The sequence below is a fragment of the Anolis carolinensis genome, chromosome 6 (assembly GCF_035594765.1).
Source record: "Anolis carolinensis isolate JA03-04 chromosome 6, rAnoCar3.1.pri, whole genome shotgun sequence".
Taxonomy (NCBI): Eukaryota; Metazoa; Chordata; class Lepidosauria; order Squamata; family Dactyloidae; genus Anolis; species Anolis carolinensis.
Window position 1 is genome coordinate 94,952,334 of NC_085846.1, and position 19,888 is coordinate 94,972,221.

At 44.5% G+C, this 19,888-nt stretch overlaps 1 long non-coding RNA gene across 2 annotated transcripts in view; it reads left to right on the forward strand.

Annotated features, from left to right (window-relative positions):
- LOC103279111 (uncharacterized) overlaps positions 1 to 12,728 on the forward strand; it is a 52,610-nt gene extending 39,882 nt beyond the window's left edge. For both annotated transcript variants that reach the window (XR_009999899.1, XR_506565.3), the window contains one exon: positions 12,586 to 12,728. This is a non-coding gene — a long non-coding RNA (uncharacterized LOC103279111). The remainder of the gene's footprint in view (positions 1 to 12,585) is intronic.
- Positions 12,729 to 19,888: the final 7,160 nt, after the last annotated feature.

Here is a 19,888-nt window from a genome sequence, read left to right on the forward strand (position 1 = left end):
ACTGTTGGGTGTCATCACTGGTTGGCTCTTTGTGGTGGCAGGAAATTCAATAAATTGTCATTGGAGCACTTGAAGTGTCAGTCTGCTTAATGGTCTGCCTGTGAGAGGGGCACAATCCAAAAGGAATGTGGTGTGGCAATATGCAATGAATCTTTGATAGGCTTAATAGGTTAGCTCTGGTGAGCACAACAGGGTTAGTCCAATGTATACAATGGATTGTTGGAGGTGATGACCATCTTAATAGGTAAAACTGGCTTGAAGCATGGGTGCTGGATCTCTCCCACAGATAGTCTTGTTCTTGTCAATGAGAGCAAGAAACAAAGCTGGGGAGCTCCAACATGCATTTCATTGATTGTTTACCCCACGTGTCTCAGTCCATTGTGAATGGATTATGGAAATTAAAGAGAGGGATTTTAAGTGCTACTGGACAACATTCCCAAGGTTATAACAAAGTTTTAGGTGAGACACAGAGGGGGGCAGGGTGCTTGCTGAGTCTGGTGGAGCAGTGGCTTCTATTTCATGCTTTTATACATTTCATTGTACATTTCATAATTTGGAGGGTCCGATTTCTTGAAATCAATTCATGAGACCTTTCAGTCACCTATCTTTTCATTCCAGTTCACAGAAGCTCAGAAAACTATTCGAGTTACCTTTTCTCTCTTTACTCTTTAGTGCAGGCTTGATGTGAAATGGGTGATTTGACTTGGTTTGAATGATCATGACAGATCCCTTGGGGGATTGGAGAATCTTTCCTCAGCACAGTACAGCATAGTGAACCTCCTTGGTTGGATTCTTTAGTTTGGAAAGGTCTCTTTGGACTGAAACAATTATTTTACTGTATAAATATAAGTGCTGTCTTTTGATGAATAAAGTGCCAAACTATAACTCAGGAAGTGAGCATATCTCTTGCATACAAAAGGCCCCAGATTCATTCCCTGGCTTGAAAAATTCCTGAATGTAGCAACAGAAATCTACTGTTAGCCAATGATGACAATATTATGCTGTGTACTACAGTTTGTCTCAGAATAAGGCAGCTGCAGTTTACTGCTGAAAATTCCTGTGTGTAGCTAAATCAATACCATGGTCTTGTTTGACATCAGTCTTCATTGTTCACACAATGTAGGGCAAACTATAATCCTAAGGCTACATGCATTCATTGTCATCATGTCTCTTCACCTCTCCCCCGCTAACTGCTTTAGTAGCCACTAAACCCTCCAGATTGCCCTCTTTTTGGCCAAAAAAAGGGGTGAATGGGCTGCCTCTAGGAGAAATAATTCACCTTTTAAGTAGATTGCACAAGGCGGCATGTATGTGCCCTCTTCAACATCAAAATGTCAATTTTTGAAAAACAGTAGTTGACTTCCAGTCACTCCTGGTTTTGCTTTTGTGTGTGGGGGTTGGCATTTTAGCAGACCACAAGTCCCCTTGAAGATCCCAGGAATTAAAAAAAAGTGCCATAGCTGCTCACTGCTGAAAGAAAACAGCTCCTACCACGTGTTCTTTTGGCATGCATAGAAATGAGAATGCATATAGATGAATTAAAATGAATGAGGAAAGGGGGTTCCATATAAAGAACAAGTGGATGGAAACAATGATCGTTCGGGTATAGATTGACTGGGTTCTTGTGGTTTCTTCCATAGATAGAATGAAAACAAGCAATTTCACACACTACTACTATACATCTTCTCTCATTCTCTCACTCTCACTCTATATGTATGTGTGTGTATGTATATCACTTCATTAAGTTTATAATTATAGCACCAAGATATAGAGATAATAATCCCCCTTTCACAAGATAGTCAACATTTGCCATAAAATACATGTTATCAAATGATGATGGCATTAAGTCATTAGATTTTAATCTTTTATATACAAAATCACCAGGCAGTTATTTTGTAGAACATGCTACAACTTATTAAGCTGTAGCGGAACCTTCGTGCTACGGTTCTTGTTGGCGCAGTGGAGGAATTTGAAGACGGACAACTGAAGGAATTTCCCAGAAAGCAGTTTTATTTCGCTAATGGCCACTAGGGGTCCCCCTAGCACAAAGTAAGTGCTTCTCCAGGGGAACCGCCCAGTGGCATGCTGAGTGAACATTTATACACACTACAGGGTTCGGGTTATGCCCGCCCACAAGCAAATTCATTGGCTTAGAGTTGTGACGCTGCCCAATCGGTGCTGACTAGCAGGCCGGCTGCACCCTTTTTGTGCCGTGCTCACAAATCTTTCAGAGCGCCTGCGTACGCATGCTCTGTTTGTTTTTCTTTAGCTTTCATTTCTTCAGAAACACATGATTTCCCAGAAGTCACATGTTTCTGTGAGTTTATGCACCCGGGTCGCTAGCTGTCGCCATCTCTGCCCATATATGGTATTTCCTGGGGTTCCTTAACCCCCCCCGCCTCACTCCCCCATTTTCTTTTTGCGAAGCGCATGTACAAAAGCTGAAGCAAAGCATTATGGTTCCATCCAATCCCGCTTGGCTTGGAGTATGGCTATCTTTTTTTCAGGTAAAGATTGTGTGACACACCTAGTACACATTTGCATCATTATTGGAGTGCAACACATAACTATGAGAACAATGAACAATCCTAAAATCCCTACCAACAATATGTTCTTCAACCATTCTATTGAGGGTAACCAGCTAGTCACCCAGGAGAAGGGAGACCAACCTTCTATCTCCTGGACATTATTGTAAATTAACTTTTGTAATGACTCGATGTCATCTTCAATAGTATTATTCAAGTTATGAAATTTCACTACACAACGTCCTCTAACCATGGCGCATAACCCCCCCCTGGCCGCCAGTAGGTAGTCAAGGGCCAACTTATGCTGTAGGGCCATCTGGCTGATTTCTTCTACTTCAGACTGGATTTCCCGGAAAATTTTACCAGTGGCATTTATGGACTTTTCAAGGCGGCAAGTCAGGCCTAGAACACTTCTACGGTTTGCTTGAGCTACAATCCCTGGGTAAGCACCCAGTGTCAACAAGCCTGTGATCAGGCCTCCTCCTACACGGGAGGCTTCTGAACCTGACAGGGCCTTGTTGATAATGACCTCATCCGAGCATTCTGGTCCTAGAGGGCCTGTTTGCACAATGTCCCGTTTCAGGCGCTGATGCCCTTTGTGTAAGACCTGAACTGGGAATGTCAAATAACCCACACCGACACACTGGTAGTTGCCGGGGTGATAATTTGTGGCCCATTTATCAAAGAAAAACCATAGATTTGGATCCCTAATTTGCCATAACGGACAGAGGCTTTTACCTAGGCTCAGTTGGGTTAATTGTTGCAGTATGTTCATATAAGATTTTAGGCCCTCAATAGAATCATTCACACTAAATGTGGGATAATCTGGATACATGCTAGCCCACTCGGTTGCGGTTAGATTTAATCGTGAGACATAAGATGTATTAAATCGTCCATGTAGATAGAACCGGTCTCGACAATGGGAATAATTGCCTAATCGGGAAAAGAACGCCTGCCTAGTTCCCCAGTGTTTCCACTCAGAATTCCATATTCCCGATCCTCCACAACAGAAGCACAAACCCCTGGTGGAGGTATGGTATCTAAACCGTCGAAACCGAGTTTTATTTATCCTTTGCGGTATGCTAGAAAACACGGTAGGTGGACCCTCCTGAGCCTTGGACAATCCCTCCAACACAATCTGTGGTTCATCAATTAAATCAGGAAGAAATGAAAAATCTCCTACGGTGAGGGGGTGTTCATATATTAATGCTACCTCTTTCCCGTGCTGCTCAAACATATAATTGGCATGTTCTTTTATCCAATTCCCATGTGCTCTTTTTCCAAAAGAGAGAATAAAACTCAGCACAAATAATATACCAAGCACAGTGCGCTTTCCTCCCCTCCTCATAGCTTGTCTCCCACTTTTTCCTCTCAAAATGTCTAGCCACCATCTCCCGGAGAGCGCCTTTGTTGGGCCATGCTGCGACATACTTGACCACCGACGCTCCGTTGCACCCGAAGGGATCAGCTTCATGGCCTTGTTGACCCCTTAGGGAGTTGCCGGATGATCCTGAGTCTCAGGTCCTCACCAGGAACTCGCTCCGTCCGCCACTCCTCAGGTGCTAGTTTTACACGGGTGTAATGTATCCACGGCTTAATCTCCTTCACCTTCACTGCAGTGGGGGTAGACAGGAGCACAACATAGGGTCCTCGCCACTTGGGTCCCAATGGCTCAATCTTCCAATCCTTGACCAGAACCTCGTCACCTGGTGAAAAACAATGTAGAGGTGTGGTAGGGAATGGTGGGTTCAATTCAGAAATGTATTTTTCTAACTGCTGCATTTGTCTGCCCAAAGCCTGAACCTGGGCCAATGTCTGTTTCTCTCCTATGAGGTGCTGCTCAGCTCCTGTCTCTAAAGCTCCCTTCAAGTTCAAAGGGGGTCGTCCATAGAGTCTTTCAAAAGGGGAGAGTCCTGTCCGTTTGTGTGGTGTACATCTGATTCCTAATAATGCCATGGGCAAAACCACCGTCCACGGCAATCCTGTCTCTTGGCAAAGTTTCCCAAGCTGAGCCTTTAATGTCCTATTCATTCTTTCCACTTTTCCAGAAGATTGGGGTCTATATGCACAATGTAACTTCCATTTTATGCCCAAAATTCTACATAATCCTTGCACAGCCTGTTGAATATATGCGGGGCCATTATCTGATCCAATTTCTAAGGGTATGCCAAATCTGGGAATAACATCTTTCATTAGAGCTCTTGACACCTCTACAGCCTTCTCAGTTCTTGTAGGGTAAGCTTCCACCCATCCTGTGTATGTGTCCACGAACACCAGTAAATATTTGTATCCTTTGTATGGGGGCATTTCTGTAAAATCAGTGACTAAAGCTTCAAAGGGTACCCCACCCACATGTTGGACTCCTGGTGGCTTGAGGGGTCCTTCTCTGGGGTTATTTTTGATACATGTCCAGCATCTTCGGGCTGCTGCTGCCGTTAGGCTATGTAATCCATCGATATACAACTGTCGTCCTAGCAGATTTGCCAATGCCATTTTTCCTAAATGTGTGTTTTGGTGCATGTGTTGGACTAAGTGCCATGCCAAGTCCTTAGGGACGTAGACACGGGCGTCTGGCATCACTATGAGTTTTCCTGACCACTGACCCTTCTCCTTTAAGGCCCATTCTTCTTCCTCTGGTGTATATGTAATGTTATGTTCAGTTAATTCTACCTGTAGGGCCATTACCTGATGTTCAATATAGGGCAGCCTAGCTGCCTCTTTGGCTGCCAGATCAGCCTGCCTATTTCCTTGCACTACGGGATCGTCTCCACGTTGGTGCCCTTTACAATGCATCACAGCCACCTGCCTTGGCTTCCAAACCGCCTCCAGGAGATCCACAATCTCTCCAGCATGTTTCACGCACTTTCCTCCAGACGTGAGGAGCCCGCGCTCCTTGTACAGTGCTCCATGTGCGTGGAGGGTGGTGAAGGCATATTTTGAGTCTGTGTAGACGTTAACCCGCTTTCCGCTTGACAATTCCAACGCTCGGGTCAGGGCAATCAATTCGGCCTTCTGGGCAGACGTCCCCGGGGGCAGTGACTCTGCTTCCAGCGTCTCTCCCCCCCACCGAACAACCGCATAACCTGAGTGTCTTTGATTATTTTCCATAAAGGAGCTTCCATCTGTGAACAGAGTGTCGTCCACCTTAGTTAGTGGCACATCCTTCAAATCCGGTCGACTGGATCCATCACCTGGGCACACTGATGGATCGTGGTGTCTCCTGGAGTCGGGAGCAAGGTGGCCGGATTCAGAGTGGAGCAAGTCTCCAGGGTCACCAGTGGGTTGTCACACAACAATCCCTCATATTTCATTAACCTCTCACTTGTGAGCCAGCGCGGTCCCTTAATGTCTAACAGTGCCTTAACGCTATGGGGCACCTTAACTGTCAGTGGCTGTCCTAGGGTCAATTTATTCGCTTCTTTGATTAAATCTACTGATGCTGCCACAGCCCTCAGGCAAGGTGGCAATCCACGAGCCACTGTGTCCAATTGCTTTGACAAGTAGGCAATCGGCCTTTGCCATGAACCTAGTGGTTGGGTCAATACTCCAACCGCTGTTCCTTCCCGCTCTGCAGCGAACAGAGTGAATGGTTTTTCCAAATCGGGCAGTCCTAATGCTGGAGATGACATCAATGCTTCTTTTAATGCCTTAAATGCCTGTTGACATTCTTCTGTCCACTCAAATGGATCTTCTCTTCCACCTCTCGTAGCCTGGTACAGTGGCTTAGCCAACACGGCGTAGTTGGGGATCCACTGTCTACAATATCCTGCTGATCCCAAAAATTCCCGCACCTGTCGCCGGGTACTGGGAGTGGGGATGGCACAAACAACTTCCTTTCTTTCAGCTCCTAACATCTTCTTTCCTTCGGTCAGATGGAACCCCAAATATTTCACCGTGGGACAGCACAACTGGGCCTTTTTCTTTGACACTTTGTAACCCTTTTCTTCCAATGTCTTGAGAAATCTCAAAGTATGCTCTTTACAGCCCCCTAGTGTCCGGCAAGCGATAAGCAGGTCATCTGCATATTGAAGCCAAATTCCCTCTTCCTTAGGTATTACAAAATCCTGTAAGTCTTTGGCCAGGGCTTGACCAAAAATGGTCGGGCTGTCCCGGAACCCCTGAGGAAGGCGTGTCCAAACATACTGGGTCCTTTGCCCTGACTGCTGAGATTCCCACTGGAAAGCAAAGATCGGTTGGGATACAGGGGCCAATCGAATGCAAAAGAATGCATCCTTTAAATCCAATACAGTAAACCATTTGGCAAATGCTGGTACTAGACTCATCATGATGTATGGATTTGGCACTACCGGGGTTAGGGGAACGGTGACTTGATTTACAGCCCGCAAATCTTGGACTGGGCGATATTCTCCTTGTCCTCCTGGTTTCTTGACTGGGAGCAGGGGCGTGTTCCATGGGGAACTGCATGGTACCAATATCCCATGCTGCAGAAGTCGCTCTAGATGCTTTCTGATCCCCTGCACTGCCTCTCGACTGACGGGATACTGTGGCTTGCATATGGGCCCCATTCCTCTTTTCACTTCCACCACCACCGGTGGAACATATTTAGCTAATCCTGGAGGATTATCTTCTGCCCACACTAAAGGAGTCTCATGCCATGGCCATTGTATTTCTTCAGTAAAAATCCTAACTTGAAACAGTCTCCATTCCTCTTCCATGGGAAATGATAGCTCCACTTGTCCATTCTTCATGAACTGGAGTTGTGCTTGTAATTTTGATAAAATGTCCCTTCCCAATAAAGGGACTGGGCAGTCTGGGAGATATAACATCTTATGCTTGACCTGATGTCCGGCCAGATTGCAGGTGCGTTCCTTAAGGAAGGGGCACTTCTGGGTCTTCCCAGACACCCCTATTACTTTCGTAGTTTCCCGAGTTGGTGGACTAATTTTTGTATTTACTACTGATTTTTCGGCACCTGTGTCCACTAAAAAGTCCAATTGTTGGTCCCCGATTTCAAGTGTGACCATCGGCTCCCCGGGGTCCAACAAAACAAGAGCCTGGCTTCCTCATTCCTCTCCTCCATCCATATCTTCCCATTCTTCTTCCATCACAGCTGCTGCAGCTATCACCTCTCTTGCAGGAAAAGGTACGTAGTTCCCACGCCCTCTTCCCCTTCCTGGGTTTCTTCCTCTCTCAGGCCTTCCTCTTTCTCTCGGTCCTTCCTGACTTCCTTCTCTTCCTTCTGGGCATTCACCTTTCCAGTGTCCAAACTTCTTACATTTAGCACATTGGTCTCGACCTAACCTCCGAGGGGGGCCCCTTCTTCCTCCTTGTCCCCCTCTGGCATATCCTCCTCTTCCTCTCTGTCCACTTGCACTTTGTTCCATCATGGTAACTAATGCTTGGTATTCCTGCTTCTTCTTCCTGTCCTTCTTCTCTTCTTCTACCTGGTCCCTCGCCATATAAACTTGATCTGCGAGTGCCAACAATTCATTCATAGTCTTTCCTAGAAATCCTGGTTGCTTTTGAATCTTTCTCCGGATGTCAGGAGCCGCTTGACTGATAAAAGACTGTTGAATCGCCCTCCTACCGTTTTCATCCTCCAAATTATACGGGCTATACTTTCTATATGCTGCCTCCAGCCTTTCCAAAAAGGCTGTTGGTGACTCAGATTTTTCCTGTACCACTCCCTGAATTTTTACAATGTTGACGGGTCGCGGCGGGCCCCTCTTTACCGCTTCTACCAATATACGCTGGAATCCTTTCAGTCTCTGCAAATGTCCTTCTTCTGCGGTGTCCCATTGGGGATCTATTTCCACAGGAAACCTCTGTGCTCCCCACTCGGCTGCATCACCATCTTGTGGGGCACCAACCTGGGCTATGGCTACCCCATTATTCAACACTGCTCTTCTCTCCTCTGATGTGAACAACATATTCAACAATTGTCTGCAATCTTGCCAGGTGGGATTATGGGTTGCCATAATCCCTTCCAATAGCCTAGCCATAGCTTGGGGTTCTTCACTATAAGGTGGAGTATTATTTTTCCAATTCAAAATGTCACTACTACTAAAAGGCACTACCTGGTATGCTTGAACTATCTCATTCCTGTTGTTTATCACAGGCACCGTTCTCAAGGGCATCTGGAGGGCCGGTCCGGTCGGTGAATCACCAGACCACACCGGAGCTCCATGTCTCCGAGTTTGTGCCGGAGAAGCATCACTGGGCATCCGTTGTGACTTCTTCTTTTCCTTTGTTTCCTCCTGATATTTTTCTAGGCTAGGATAGTGTTTCTTGGCCGCTTCGGTTGACTCCGAAGAGTAGGGTGGGGGTCTCGTTCCTAGTGTAGGTGCACCGGGGGCTGTTCCCTGGGGTGGGGGGGGCGGTGGCAAGGGTGGCGGCAATAATTCCTGTTGTCTAGCCTGTACACTCAACTGTAAATCTGGGTAGTCCTCCTCATTGGATTGGAAAACTTCCTTCTTTTTCCCCTCCTTCTTCACCACCATACATTTGCCATTCCTGCACTGTCGAACCCAACCTGGATCTTCTCTAACTACCCGTTCCCACGTAGCAATATAGACCCACTGGTTCGGATGATTCACAGCACAATATTCTTCCACTGTTCGGATCAGTTTCAGATCCCACGTTCCTTCTACTTGCCAACCTAAACCAAAATCTGGCCATTCTCCCTGACACAAATTTCTCAGCCTATAATCTCTTAGGTCCCTTGGATTCCCTGCTACGGCTCTGCTAGCAAAAGAGCCAAAATTATCTAAGATGCATTGTAAGGGAGTGGAGCTCTTTGAATTTTTCCCTCCCATCCTGCCTAATAGAGGGGACTGTCCTGGCCTGGGCACCCGGCCACTCACGGCATGCGTCAGGAAACACAAGACAGAACCCCTTTCTACCTCCCTGGGAACTTTTTTTTTTTTGTCCCTCCCAGCGCTGGCGTTCCCTTAATATCTCATGCAAACCCCTATACTTGCCAGATTTCTGTAGACGTCGGACCAACCTTCGCCCCTGGGCTTTTTCCCCTGGATCCTTTTCCTCCTAGCCGGTTTCTGTGGAACCTCGCTGATGTTGCAGCTCTCACCGTCAGTCGGCGTTGGCATTCAGAGGCAAGCACCGCAGCCGGTCGTGTAGTATTCAGGGGCCCCTTCTCGTCTCACGGTAGTTGCCTCAGGCCCCCACCGCTGAGTTGAGGCCGTCCCGCCAACGGGATCCGTCTCCAAATCTCCTGGCCCGTCTTATAGGAAAAAATCACGTCGGGGTCACCAGAAAATGTAGCGGAACCTTCGTGCTACGGTTCTTGTTGGCGCAGTGGAGGAATTTGAAGACGGACAACTGAAGGAATTTCCCAGAAAGCAGTTTTATTTCGCTAATGGCCACTAGGGGTCCCCCTAGCACAAAGTAAGTGCTTCTCCAGGGGAACCGCCCAGTGGCATGCTGAGTGAACATTTATACACACTACAGGGTTCGGGTTATGCCCGCCCACAAGCAAATTCATTGGCTTAGAGTTGTGACGCTGCCCAATCGGTGCTGACTAGCAGGCCGGCTGCACCCTTTTTGTGCCGTGCTCACAAATCTTTCAGAGCGCCTGCGTACGCATGCTCTGTTTGTTTTTCTTTAGCTTTCATTTCTTCAGAAACACATGATTTCCCAGAAGTCACATGTTTCTGTGAGTTTATGCACCCGGGTCGCTAGCTGTCGCCATCTCTGCCCATATATGGTATTTCCTGGGGTTCCTTAACCCCCCCCCGCCTCAAAGCATACAACTCATTAAGCATAAAACATCCAGAGATAAACAACTGTAAAAACCATTTAAAGCTAATGTAAGCATCATCAAAAAATATTCCAAGTCATCAGTTTATGTACTCTGAAATTAGCTGATAAAAATATGCATATCATACCTATGTGATAATGAAATGGTTTATTTCCTGACTTGTTATTCAAATCCATTACAGCTATTTGAGCAATCAAAATTGCATTATGTTATATAAATGTTAATTAAATACCCAGCTTTTCCTGATACATTTGTATTACAGTTAGCCACACCTTCAAAAGCAACAGAATGGAGTAGGGCAAGAAAACTGACCAAATGATTGTGCTAAATCACATACTGTGTACATGATTTAGACTCAACTTTGTATTTTTTCAGTTTAACAATTTCCATCTTTAGGGTTGTTCCATCCCATTTCTATATCACGTTCAGACATTTTGCAAGTATGCATTTTTGTATGCAATTTTCTGATGAAATGCAATTTTCAGCTATACATTTCCCCTCATAGTTCCCCAACTGTATGCATTAATAAGCAGATCTCATTTGATCTATAAAGATAAACAGGATCAGATCTGGTAGTACTTGGATGAGGGACCAACAAGGAATACCAGGTAGTATAGGCTGTATTTCAAATAATATTCCTTACCTAAGAAAACTCTGTAGAAATTAATGGGGTCACCACAAGTTGACCAGCGACTTGAAAGCACGTAAACAAACGTGTACTTTCCCCTAATATATATGTTTTTGTACGCATATTTTTAATGCTGAACTGAACTGTGCCTTTCCAGAAAGTGCTGATATTCAAGAGCTACCGAGTTACAGTTAATGCATTAAGTAAGAGTATGCAAATTGAGTGAGTTGACACCAAGAAAAGAACCAAATGAAATTTCCCATCTGCCCTATTTCTTAGTTCTTTGATGTTATAAGTGGACTGTAGAAGTATAGTTTGAGTATCCCTTATACAAAATGCTTGCAACCAAAAGTGTTTTGGATTTCAGGTTGTTCTTGTTGTTGTTGTTGTCGTTATATTTTGGAATATTTCCATATACATAATGAGAAATCTTGAATATGGGACTCATGTCTAAACCCAAAATTCATTTATGGCTCGCATACACATGGACTGGAGATAATTTTGTGCGTGAAACAAAGTTTACATACATTGCTCTGGCTGAGAATGTTGGAGATCCCTCTAATGTACTCTACACAAAAGAGGTAGGGAATAAAGTGCTAATTATCCCAAACTGAGGAAAAGCATCTTGCAAATATAGGTAAAGGTTTTCCCCTGACATTAAGTCTAGTTGTATCCAACTCTGGAGGTTGGTGCTCATCTCCATTTCTAAGTCTGTAGATGCCTCCAAGGTCATGTGGCCAGCATGACTGCATGGAGCAACGTTACCTTCCCGCCAGAGTGGTACCTATTGATCTACTCACATTTGCATGTTTTCGAACTCCTAGGTTGGCAGAAGCTGGGGCTAACAGTGGGAGCTCACCCCGCTCCCTGGATTCAAACTGCCGACCTTTCAGTCAGCAAGTTCAGCAGCTCAGCAGTTTAATCTGCTGCACCACCAGGGGTTCCTTACAAATAAACCAATAAATAGAAAATTAAATGCAGTGCCAGTACGTTTTTGCTGAGTGCTTCTAACATGATTTTTATGCCCAGTCCCACGGCCTTCTTTTGTGTTTATAGGATTAATGGACATTCTGTTTACAATGAATATTCAAAGAAATGCTGGGCCCATTTGAATGCTGACCAGCCTAAAGCATTTGCTTGCTAACAGTCACTGTCAAAATCAATGTGACTGGTTGTGCAGATTGACCTGAACACTATTGTACTTCAGTACTGCCATGATAAACAATGCAAGCCATCTGACCCACCATTTATCAAATTAAAATAAATTATTAGACCCACAGAATGTGCATGTACTAAGCAAACATTTTCTAACTGCTATTGCTAAAAAGAGAAAACACACTGCAAATATATTTAGCAATGTCAGAAAAGAATGCAGGCCATTCACACCCGGTTGGTATTCGATTAATTTATTCTACTACACAGTGTTAGGAGTTTGCAGCAGAGTTTTCTGGATTTTTTTAAAGCCCTGCTCTGCCATTTTTCTTCCAAACAGATTACAAGAGGCGAATAAACCAAATTGATAGCAACAATTCATTTTGTTAGAACTATAGAAACAAGACAATATATCAAAATTTTCTCATTCCAGACTTCATGCAGGATTTTATTTATTATTTTTGTAGAATCACACATCTAGGTGACTTTTGAGCTGTATTTCTTCTTACAGGACTCTGACATTTCTGTGTTCTTTTTAACAGAACTTCAAAAATGACTTTTAAGAAGAATGAATTTAACGACATGCTGAATACATTCATTACTATGCAATGCTTTGAGATCGAGAGGATCATCCTACAATTGCTCCATCATGAATGGTTGATGAATATAATTGTGTTCAATCTTCTTTGACTTGCCTTGCTTTGCGTTTTGCTGTTACGTGCTTTCAAATAATTTCTTTTGCTGACTCAAAAAGACAAACTTATCACAGGGTTTTCTCGGCAAGATGTGTTAAGAGTGAGGGTTTGACTCTGAGGTTGAGAGAGTGACCAAGGACACCCAGTGGGTCTCAATGCGTGAGCTCCGTTCAAGCTCCTGGCCATTGTGAGCACCTCTGCTGATATCAGGGTGAGGCCCACATCAAACCAACAAGGAGGACAGATTGCTCCCATTCTTCTTTCTAGTTGCATGGTTGGCCCGTTCTGACATTAACACAATTGCCCACAATGGCCAGAAGCTCAGATGAGTTCTATGGCCATTTAGGAGTATTGTTGGTGACACAGAGGAGGTGACAGCTCAGTGAATGAGCTCCAAACACGTTGATTCCAGGGCTGCTCTGGAGCAGATTTACTGGACTAAACTGCCCGGTGTAGATGTTCCAGAAGCTATCACAACTCCTTCCCCCTTAAATGGATGATGTGGTCTGTTCATCTCAAAACAGATGTAACCTGCAGCCCTCTTATTTCTGAGTTTCCAAAATTAAATACAAAACTAGTGTGAAAAGCCACACAGCCAGTTAAAATGGAAATGAAGCCCGTCTCAAAAGATAATTTGCAAAGATTGGACTGGCTTCTTTAATGTGGAAGCTCCTTGGTTATCTGTGAATGTTGACATTACAATCATATTGATTTTTTTAAGGCATGCCAATGTTTCCCACGATATCAAAGGTCCAATTAAAACGCATAGATTTGGGATGAGTCAATTATGGCATATTTTTTCTCCAGGGACCATGCGGGCACAAGTTAATTAGTTGGGGAAATTAAAGCTTCTAAGTTCAAAAGAGTTAATTTCAATAGGCAATTAGGTAAGCAGTGAATGCTACACATGAATACATTGGCACAGCTGGGAGGCTTAGTAGGAAGCAACCATTTAACATTTGGAAAACACAAAATCATGAAGGGAAGGAAGTTCTTCTGAAAGAAGGCGAATGGATTAGCTGTTGTTTTGGCAATGGATTTTGGTACAAAGAGCATCGCTAGAGTTTTGCTCGATCCAAGCAAAGTCAGAGCTGATCCATCTAGTCTCAGATTGTCAATGATAGCTAGCAGTTGTCCAACTTCAAGCAGAATTCTACCCTGCCCTACTGAAATCCCAGAGATTGGACCTATAATCTTTTGCAGGCAAAACAAACTGTGTTTACCACTGGGCCAAAGCTCCTTCAGAAATGCTCAGAAATTTCCACAAACAGCATATAATGTGCATTGTAGTTTTACAAACTCTCTGCCAAATAGAGCTGCTGCCTCACCAAACTACAACTTCAGTAATTCCATATCATTGAGCCATGGCAGTCAGAGTGGTGCCAAACTGCATTAGTTCTACAATGTAGATGCACCCTCCATTACATAACTAGATCAGTAGTGGTTGTTGTTGTTGTTGTTGTTAGTATTAGTATTGGAATTAGAATTAGTATTGTTTCTTACCCACCTCTTCCTATGGATCAAGACTAAGAATAACAATAACACATCATGCAATATGAATTAAAAGAGCACATGAAACTAACATATATTTAAAATCCATTAATAAATACTTTAAAAACCATAATAGGCCTGCTAGAAGAGAATGGTTTTTACTACTATGAACTAATGGATTTCTTCTGTCATGCCATTCCACAGAAGCAGAAGAAGGACAGCCATTTATTAGGGGTGTGCATGATATCATTTTGGCATACCGGATTTGGGGGATTCAGGGGATTTGGCTGCTGAATCCCCGAATACAAGTGTGGGAGGGAACAGCCAAAGCCTTAGCTGATACAGACCACAGCAGCCTGATCTTGTTAACTATCTTGTTAACTAATGGGGGCTAATGGGGCTGAGTGGCAGCCTCACAAATCATGCAAGCTGAGGCTCCTCCTCTTCTTTTTTCCCCTGAAGCCTCCTCTATCCCTTCCTAAAGCCCCCCCCCCCAGCTCCCACTTGAGGCAAATGAGAACTCACTTTCCCAGCAGCACTTTGTGCAGTATGCGCTTCCTCCCATGGCATGATGGAAGTTGAGGTTTTACTCTCTGTGTTTCTCTTTACCTCTTGAGCTGGTTGGGACTTCAATTCCCAGAACTACCTTGTGTTTTTTTAATGTTACGGTAAAAACTTTACAAATTTCCCAAAATTCAGTGGATTGGGAAAACGGTCTGAAACTTGGCAGGCTTGCTGTTGTAAATGTGGCCTACAAGTGAGACAAGTTTCATGCTGATAGGCCTAATGACAGAGAAGAGAGCCTCTAATGTTTCCCTATTGGCGCCAATAGACCAAATCTTACCAAAATTAAAGCAGACCCCCCCCTCCTGATTTCATGAACTTCTCAGTAAACCAAACTGGGGGGGGGGGGGTATGAGAGCTGAAAACAGGACCAAAAACAGCATTGATTTTTGCCGAGTCGCACACCCCTATCATTTATCCGTAGGGTTTCCCAGAGGGGCAGATAACTTGAACCCATATATAGGACTTTAAGGATAATAATCAACATTTTGTACTTTACCCAAAAGCTAATTGGCAGGATTAACTAGAAGGGCAAACCTGGTACTTACCTAACAATAGGCAGTTGTAACAGTGAATATTCCTAAGCAGGGCCGGCCCCACTAATGAGGCACCTGACGCCGCCGCCTCGGGCGCAGGCCCGGGGGGGCGCCGTCAGGCTGGGCGGGAGGCGGGGCACCGCCCTGACGGTGCCCCGCCTCCCGCCCAGTGCGCCCTGGCCCGTCTGGCCTGCTAGAAAAGGCCAGACGGGCGAGCGGGAGTAGCGTGGGAGGCGGGGCCAGCTCTGACGCCGCTCCCCCCCCCGCCCAGCGTGCCTTGGCCCTGCCTCCCACGCAGCGTGGGAGGCGGGGCCAAGGCACGCTGAGCGGGGGGGGGAGCGGCGTCAGAGCTGGCCCCGCCTCCCACGCTACCCCCGCTCGCCCGTCTGGCCTTTTCTAGCAGGCCAGACTCAGCGGAGGTTTCTCCAGGCCGCGACTGCGGCCTGGAGGAACCTCCGCTGAGTCTGGCATGCTACAAAAGGCCAGACGGGCGAGCGGGGGTAACGTGGGAGGCGGGGCCAGCTCTGACGCCGCCCCCCCCGCCCAGCGTGCCCTGGCCCCGCCTCCCACGTTGCGTGGGAGGCAGGGCCAAGGCACGCTGGGCGGGGGGAGGAGCGGCGTCAGAGCTGGCCCCGCCTCCCACGCTACCCCCGCTCGCCCGTCTGGCCTTTTGTAGCAGGCCAGACTCAGCGGAGGTTTCTCCAGGCCGCGATTGCGGCCTGGAGGAACCTCCGCTGAAGTCTGGCCTGCTACAAAAGGCCAGACGGGCGAGCGGGGGTAGCGTGGGAGGCGGGGCCAACTCTGCCCCCCCCCCCCCCAGCGTGCCCTGGCCCCGCCTCCCACGCTGCGTGGGAGGCGGGGCCAGGGCACGGGGGCGGGGCCAACTCTGGCCCCGCCCCCTCACTATTCGCCCTGGCCCCGCCTCCCACGCAGCGTGGGAGGCGGGGCCAGGGCACGCTGGGCGGGGCCAGGGCGCCGGTGGCGGGGGCGCTTTTCAGCACCCCCGCTTTACATCAAAAAATATCTCCGGCCGGCCCTGTTCCTAAGACTAAAGACACAGACAATCATGATAAAATGGATCATTCCTTTCTATGCCTCAATTTCACCTGATTTGGAATGAAATAGTGCCACGATGAGTAAATATTTATATGAAGCACCAGTTTATATCAAGGTTTTCCAGTGAATGCTTGGGAAAAAATCCTTCTGAATACCAGGAGGGCTACCACCAGTCAGATGTGATAGCACTGAATTAGATAGATCAGAAGTTTGGCTCAGTAGAAGGCAGCTTTCTATACTCTTTTGACTCATATTTAAGGAAATCCCATCTGGTCAGACAAGGCATCCAAATCTTGAGGACATCAAGGAAAAGACAATAATTCTACCTCATTATCAGTAGCACTCTGGAGGGTTTTTAAGTGATTCTAGATGTCAATCTGTTGGAAATTATTTGGTTATCTATTCCTGCATGGCAGGGGGTTGGACTGAATGGCCCTTGTGGTCTCTTTCAATTCTATGATTAATCTCCAGAAATTCGTCTTCATTTAATTCTAAGCCACACATACAATGCTAGAGAGTAATAAAGTGCCAAGAACTGGTTGTATGAATTACAGGCAGCTGTCATGGTATGTCAGAACATAGGGCCTGAGAGAATTGTTCTTGTACATCTGTGTGTTGAAAAATATTTCCTTTTGCTTTGGGAAACATTTGAGCTCCTTTTGTATTTTAAGCTTTTTTTTTTTTTTACAAAAGTAAAGTTGTTTACTGTTTTATATAAATGCTAAGGGCATAGGCTGCTGAGAAATGTAAAATGGGCAAAGCTGTGTTTTAGATGCACTTATTACAACAGCAGAAACCTCTGTTTTGAGGAACAGTCACTAAATCTGATCCATACAATTAGTCTGCAGGTGTCATGGGTAAATGTACAGCATTTCTAAATGGTGAATAAATGATTAGTAAATGTTTCCTTTAAATAGCTAATCAATGTTTATCGATCCACAGAACAATTTAGGAAGCTTAGGAGTTGCACCATCAAGCACAGTTTTCACACAAGCATCAATCTATGAGCCAACATCCAATTGCTAGTCCCCCAAAGCAGAATAGATCAGTTGCCGAATGGTAAGTGAATGCTTATGTAAATCTTATCAGTTTAGTGGCTAGACTTGAGCAATTGGTTTTCCAGAGGCAGGCCATGTTTCGGAAGCATATTTAGTATGTATGCAGTTTGTTTGCATTTTTTCTATTACTAGTGCCTGAGCATATTTGGATGTTCATAGAGATTTATAACCCACTGTTACACGTAGATGCCCCAGTCCACAGAGATACACGTGCTTTAGCATACTGCATCAAACAGGTTTTCAGTGTTCTCCAGTAGGATTCTTCTTGGGTTCTTAGCACAATTTCAAAAACATTCATATTGCTTAAATCTTATGTAGAATTTGCATTGAACAGAAGCATGGAAGGCAACCCCAGATGATAGACAAAACCCAATCTTATACCTCCTAGACAGGGCTAAACTTGTTTTCTGAAGGCCATTTTGTGAAGAACAAGATGCCACCCTGCTCTATGCCTTATAAGGCAGCCAACAGGACTTGTGTTGAAATCTTTTGATTGGCAGTAGACTAGCATTCTTCACTACCCCAGAGGGCAATGCAAGCTTAAAGGGCAAACATCAGGCTGCTTGACTCACAACCTCTCCTCATTTCTACCCAATCTCTAGCATCCGCTGTCTCAGGGGCCAATTCACTCAGCTCAATAGTTTAGCTAACCCCGTCCTAGAAGATTTTTAGGTTGGTAGCAGAGTCTCACATGAAAAATCATTTTCTGGATGATAAGCTCCACTGGGTATGTAGGACTGCAGTCTTAATAAAAAAGTAACTTCTGTTAGAATGCAAAGAACTATCTCTTTGTAGACAAATTGGACATTCTTTGCCTTAAGCTTGTCCATATGTATTCAGTTTGCTGATCTGAGCTTCCAAGGTTGCACCATACCTGTCTCATAGAATTGGACAGCTGACTACTGGCGACTATGTTGCCTTTATTTTCCTTATCAAATCTTTCCTTGAGGGTGTCAAAGCTAGATCCGTTAGAAATGAAAGTTAGATTAGGAAAAAAAGATGGAGCATTTTAGAATTTTATGACAAGGCAGGAAAACTGAATACACACACACAAACTTTTATAAGTAAGCACGCTCACTTTGAAACAAATATATTTACAGTTAAAATGTCAGATGTAAAGAAATGAAACTGTATGTTCTCATGGCAAGAACCTGTTATCTGCAGTGGAAACATCAGTTTAGCAATGTTTTAAGCTGTTGCTTGGACAAGATTTAAGTGATACACCATTTGATATCTATAGCATATTTAATTATTTAATACAGTTTATTTTTTAATTTGGTTTATCTGTTATAATTTTGTTATAGTTTGAATTTTCTGTTTGGAATCTGGGGGCTGATTTTTTTTTTTTTGGCATTGTATGTTTGCCACTTCTTTGTTGAAAACCATGCTGAGTCCCTTTGGGGAGATAGAGTGGAATATAAATAAAGTTGTTATTGTTGTTGTTATTATTATATCCAAAAGTGATTAATGGTCAAGCCAGCATTTTACTTTCATTTCTAAATTGCAATATGAATATGGACTGTAAATAAATTACAGGCTACCAGTTTTTGGAGGGAGGACTTACATACATGTATTTAACAACTGAGGAACAACCATCTCCTGAAGCCCTATGATGTGAAGTGCTAATGATATTCTTGTTGCATTTTATATACTGCTAAAAGCAGGGAAAACAAAGGAAAAAGGTGGTAACCTGATCCAAGAACAACGACAATTATTGAAAAAATTATCAAAATATTCTTCATGAACTAAAGCTATCCTGGGAATCATTATCTAGTTAGTAGTACACACAATCCTGTTAGTGACACACAATCCTGTTAGTGACACACAATCCTGTTAGTGACATACACAAATAATAATAACAATAACAATAACAATAATAATAATAATAATAATAATAATAATAATAATAATAATAATAATAATTTATTTATATACTGTCCTATCTTCCCAAAGAGACTTGGGGTGGTGAACAACAAAGTCAGTAAACATTCAATGCCATACAAAAGAAAAACACAAGTCCCATTGTGCCTGTACATATCTCTGATTGTGGAAACATAGTCAGATGCTGCCTGGTTGATCTATAGCCTCTCGGTTTCTGTAAAGGATGAACCAGCACCAGAAAAGAAGATTGCATGCATGAGGTGTGCAAATACAGCCATACCCAGCAGAGGTTTACTCTATGCTCTGCTAATTCCATGTATCCATTGTCATGAATATTTTGACTTTCTCCATGCATGGATGAAAGGTGGACCTCATTGCTGGCCTAGACCTTGACTGAGACACAAGCAGAGTTTCCAGAGATTGTGGATATATCTGTCATGAGCCACAATCTGTCATTGTGGATATATCTGTGGATACATCATCAGACACTTGTGTTGGTTTAGTGGTGGTGTATCCTTGGTGCCAATGTAACAGAAACACAGGAAGAATCTACTACACAGCAAA